Here is a 6,000-nt window from a genome sequence, read left to right on the forward strand (position 1 = left end):
TTGGCCTATGATTTTCTAGGCTCTATTGTCAAATGCTAATTATTAATTCAATGTATAACAAAATGAGATACAATTGTTTGATTGTGAGAAAACAATTCATCATTCTTGTCCAGGTACAGAGAAGTGGAGATAGAATTATACAAAAATAACCAAGCCGCAAATCTTGTTGAGTTGTACACTGTATTTGTATTCTAAAAATTATGCAGACTTCTCTGTGTATTCAACCTCATTATTTTTATCTATTTTATTTCTGTTATTTTATTTCTTTTAATGCATTTATTACACTATTTTTCCTTTCTATTTCTGACCTTTGTATATCACCTTTATGATCCTACTTATGAGTCTAACATATTTCTGTAAAGGTTAATTCTAAATAATTCAGGTATCTCAAAAAAAGAAAAAAAAATTCAAATCACCGCATGCAATCAGTTGGCACACTGACTTACCAAAAAATGTTGTACTTCTTTTGGATGTACCACTGATTGCACAGACTTCAGAGTCACCTGATTAATTCACCAATGCTCCAACTGGAGCATCCTGTATAAAGCAAACATTGATGCAATGCGAAAAGCTAATATTACAATGCTGCATATGGGTTGCTAAAACTGGGGGAAAGGTTGATTGTATGGGTAGATCCATCCTGGGCCTGTGAAGGAACAGGATGGTTTAAACATGGGTCCATATATACATGCCTGGCAGTGATCAAGGGACTTCTCGGTATGAAATGCTGGGAGCTTGATCACATTCTGTAGTTAACCCCATGGCAAAGTCTGAAGAACTGTTGAGTATACCAGTTCTTTGGAACCTTTTTGGATAAGGAGAGAACAGTAGATTGCCCACATGTGTTCTGGATAGCTGCTCCTTGCAAGGAGACCACAGGATAGTGGTCTCCAGTGGGTCTGGGTGCTGGAAGACAAAAGGATTAATCATCAGCTTACAACTGTGGCTGGTGCCTTTTAAAGGACACTAACCTCACTTCTAATCACTTTTACAAATTGCTTATTTAAATATCTTAAGGCTATTAGAGGTCTTTGGAATGACAAGTTTGAAAAACAACCTGGTGAGAGTATCTTTATTCCTGAACAAAAGAAAAAATAACTATAAATTTAAGAACTTAAAGAACTTGAAATAAATGGCAAAAAGCTAAACAAGGTTTTGAACTAAGAAAGTTATAAATGAATTAAGGGTCCAGATGAATTTGGAATATTGAAAATTTTGGAATTAACTATATAAAATAAACAGCTTTTTGTGAGGACCAGAATTATTTTGACTACCACAAGTCATAACAGAGATAAGAGACTTTATGATTTAAATTAGACACTAGAGGCAAAAGAGAAAAAAACTCTTGCCTTTAGGCTTGGAATTTACAAAATGACACAATATATTATAACATTTGAAATATTAAAGAGGAGATCTTCAAAGAATGGACCAGAAATTAGTAGCTACAATGTCAGTAATGTCAGTAATGATGTCTGCTTCTATGGACTGACTATGTCTAAAAGATGTTAATGAAGGAATGATAGATGTGAAACAAATTTTGCTTGATGCAGAAATAGTGGAATCAGAAATATTGGATAAAAAAAGTGTGGATTACAAAATAGACAAGGCATTCAAATTGGGAATACAAATAACAGGGGAAAGTGTGGATTACAAGATAGAGAAGAACCAAGAGAACAACCCTGATAAAGACTTTTTACTGGATACACAAAAGAAGTTGGTTAAGGCTTTGAAAATCAAAGGGGAAATACAAAAGACAAACAGGACGATGACCTGGATAATGACTTTCCACTGGATTTACAAAAGTGGTCTGTCAAAGCCTCGAAGTCTTTGTGATGGGGGGAAAAAAGATAACAGTTGAATGAATTAAAGATCAAGATTGTTAGAAATAAAAGTAAGGAACATAAAGTTGGTTTGTTTGATCAAGTTTAAAACAAGACCTGTTTTTATAAAGCTCTGGTAACCCTTTACAGACTTTTTGCTGACACCAGAACACCAGGATTTGTGGTTTTGCATATAGAAGGGATGGGTTATGGGAAGAAGAAATATTTGTTTGTAACTTTATAAGGGGTGATGAGTTATCAAATTTGTTTTTACTTGCTGTGATGAAGACTGGAAGTCATCTTACCTATGTGAGAGGAAACTTTTAGTAGCCTTCTATATGTTTTAATGTTAGTTTTGATTGCATTTGATAAAGCCAGGTTAGCTTCTTGTGACCTGTAGGGCAATGACAGGAAATGTCAAATGCAAAACTAAGCAACTTGCTGATGGGAACAGAACAGGAAGGTATGGTAAAATTAGCACCAAGGGCGTTACGAATCAGTTGCTAAACCTAGGAGTCGTGTCTGTGGTTTGTGGTTTTAAAGGATAAAAAGGATTGCATCTGAGGGGGTCGGGACCATTTTGGTCAAGCTGTCTACCTGACGGCTCAATTAAAATGGTCACGACATTGCAATGTGAATCTAAGTGAGTACCATGTATGCTATTGGTTGAACTTTACTTGCTTGTTGAACTAACATTTAATAAAGCTTTTAGAACTTTGAAGTGACTTGTTTTATGGTGTGTCTGCCTCCCATGTTTAACGTGGTTTTTCCCCTCACACCTATTTCTTTTCTTTTTCTTTATTCTACTTCTTTCCTTTTTTCCTTTTTTTCTTTTTCTTCCTTTGCACCTTTTATTTTTTCAAACTTTTTCTTTTTCTGAGTTTAATTTGTATTTGCTTTTACTATAGTATTCAAAATCTTTAATAAAAAATTAAAATTCAAACATTCTGCAGTCGACCTAGTCTGCTGCTCATCCAAAATATTGTTTAAAAAAAGAGAATGACACCATGGTCTGATTTCTCACGTAGGCAAAAAAGAAGCAGTGGGTGGATATTTTGGGAAGGGAGGGAAGGGAAAGTCCAGGATCCCAGTGGCAGAGCCCAGAAGGCGGGACCAGATCTGTGAAACAGAACATGTCATAGCAAGGGGTCCTCCCCACCTACGTCAGGGTGCCCCATGATAACTTCACTGAGTGACTCAAGATGCATTAAGATAGAAAACACCAACTGAGTGGCAAGCCCCTAAATCCATTCTTGGGCTCCCTCAGATTCTGGGCTGACCCCAAGATACGGGCAAGAGTTGCAGACACATCCTCTGAAAAGAGTTGCTGGGACATCCTTGCACCAGGGCGAGAAACCTATATTCACTCCACCCTGCAAAAGAAGACGCGGCGGCTAGAAAGTTCAAGAGATGCTGCTGAGGCACCCACATGTCTAGCTCTGCTTTGAAATTTCTTCAAAAGCACTGAAAACTAGAAGTAGTCATGGAAAACAATGGAGCTTCTTCTATTACCCCCCAAAAAGTGAGGAGATATGGGGGGTGGGGCAAAATTACACTCTATGTATTTTGTGTAAAGCCCATTACATTTCAGACAAAGGCCTTGTTTGAGGGCTCCTCAATTCACATAGAATAAAAGTTATAATAAGAATTTTAAAGAACACATAGAAACCTTAACCATATAGAAATTCCTCATAAAATGCTTCTGCAATTGCTTCCAAAACTCATTAGTGCGACATAAATAAAGGTATTTATACCACCCGTTCCTTATAGCTGACAAGTATATATATTAATTGTATAATTTCTTGTTTCCAACCATAATGATGGTTTAAAAATATTAGAAAAATGCATTCTAAACCAGCTTAGAAAAGAACTATTAAACTGCTGATAATTAAAATAATTCCAAAGGAATACAGAAATTCACCTTATTTTGTTTTAATGTAAGGAAGAAAGAAACAGAAAATTTCTGTATCAGCTCCCACATTTGAGCCTCCTTTAAGATGACTAAAAACCTTTGTCTGAGTACTAGCAATCAGGGATGTTATTCAGGACACAGATTTAGATCAGATGAAATCTTTAAAAAGTTGCTTTGAGTCAGAAAGCATAGAATATTTTTTTTAGAAAAGCTTTTCATAGCAAAGGAGGAAAATTCGTCTATCCATTAGAGTCCTTAAAATCGTATAATACCAAAATGCACTGCAACTATTCCTATTAAAATGTTTTAAAACTTCTCAGCGTCTTTCTTCCAAAGCACAAGAGAGCAAACCCTATGTAGTATGCTGAAATGTCCTACTAGGGCAGCAGAGTCCAGCAATTACAAATATTTCCTACATGTTCCACTCAATGTCTTTTAAAAATTCTGCTCTGCAGCTTCTTATGTGAACGTTTACTAATGGGAGGTGTTGAAAATATTTAATAGTTGAAACATCCCAATGTTGGAATAGACCTGTTCAATTCTCACCACAGGATGAAATCTTAGGAGATGTGGACCAGTACCTTATTGAACCTCATTTACCTTACTGAAAGTGTTCCAACTTCATAATGAATTAATCCAGTCTCTATTCCACATTTTGGATGATCCATTTAAAGATCAGAGCACTTGTGGTAAGATCCAAAGAATTTTGGAACATTTCCAGTGAGATCAGAACAATCTTTTGGGGTCAAGACATTTTGACTCAATTAAAAGGAACCTTTTGGCATCCATCTATATACTACTAAAACTCTTGTGTCTGTAACCTTCAACTGGGCGTCACAGGGCAACCATTTTTGAAACAAAGTACTGTACCTCAAATGGGCTAACTTACAGAATGTGTCCCATTACTCCCGTGGGATTGGAATTTGGGACAGCTGTGCTGCTGTGCCACTGTGGTCAGCTCAGGTCACATGATCGTCATGGGCGTATCCCTGACCTCTTTCCCACCTCCCTCTGTCCCCTGTGCCCAATCGGCTGGCGGCAAGGCCCGACGGGCAAGTGGCAATTGGCTGCTTTGGAAACAAGGCAGAAATCTGAAATCTCTTAACGGCTGTGGGCATTGAGGGAAGGATGAGGGAGCAACTTGGTGCCTGCTGGTGAGGTAGGGCTGGCTGGGGGGCTGCCGGTGGTCAACGGGTGAGCCCTCTTCCTCCCTCAAGGGAGGGAGCCCTTGGGGATATGCCGGAATGGGGAGTGGGGGTGCAGTTTTCCTCATGGTCTGCAGCTCCCTTTGTTCCACCTCCCCCCAGCAAAGTGGCAGGCAGTTCTGCTGGTCACTGAGGAGGAGGAGGAGGAGGAGGAGGCTTCACCAGGGCTCTCCTGAGGGGCATGAGGGGAGGGCAAATGGCGCAAGCTTATATTATATGTGGAAATGAAGGGAGGGAGGGAGGGAAGGAAGGACGGTTTTTGATGATCCCTGCCAGCTTCCCACAAGCAAAGTCGATGGGGAAGCCAGCAGCAAGTCGCAAGTTGCTCCCACTCCCACTGCTTTTTTGCCCTTGGTCATTCTGTTTCCTGTTTAGGTAAGGAAATATCTCTGAAACAATGACCCAACGGGTCACAGGTTGCCTAGTCTATATTCTATGAAGCAATTTAGATTTACTTCAGTGAAGCAATTCGAGCTATGGAGGCAGTGGAGTCCTTAATAAACCTATGTGAGAATGATGCCCCCTCCATTATATCACCACACAATCACCACAATGATGTATTTGTGTCATTTCCCCCTTTTGCTTTTCCTTAGTGGATGTCCATGGCAACCTGATCCAGATCACCAAAGCCACAAGATTTGTCTCAAAGAAGGGATTCCACTGCCACTCATGTTTCTAAAATGCTTTGTATTTCTGAAATAATTGCAAAAATGAGGTATATGCTCTCACTGGGTCATCCACTTACCTCTGTCTTCTCTGAATTGCCGTAGGTCCCACTTTGTCCGCCTCTGTTATTATGACAGGGGCTCTCTGCAGGGATTCCTTAAGACTTCAAGCTCTTCCTTCTTCAAATTAGTCCAGGAACAATGGGATGTAGCGGTTCCTTTAATTACTCCAGGACTTGCCAAATCTTTTCATTAAAAAAGAAAAAAAGAATGCTGAATCTCTTAAGTTCTGGATCTAGAAATTGTACCTATCAAAATAATTCTGTAATGGTATGGATATTTTTTTTAAAACGAAATAACTCAGATATTATTTGGACTAGGACATAATTCCTCAGTAC

This window comes from Python bivittatus, unplaced genomic scaffold (assembly GCF_059951505.1).
Source record: "Python bivittatus isolate LINGU-HERP-01145 unplaced genomic scaffold, Pbiv_v1 ctg000790_np1212, whole genome shotgun sequence".
Taxonomy (NCBI): domain Eukaryota; kingdom Metazoa; phylum Chordata; class Lepidosauria; order Squamata; family Pythonidae; genus Python; species Python bivittatus.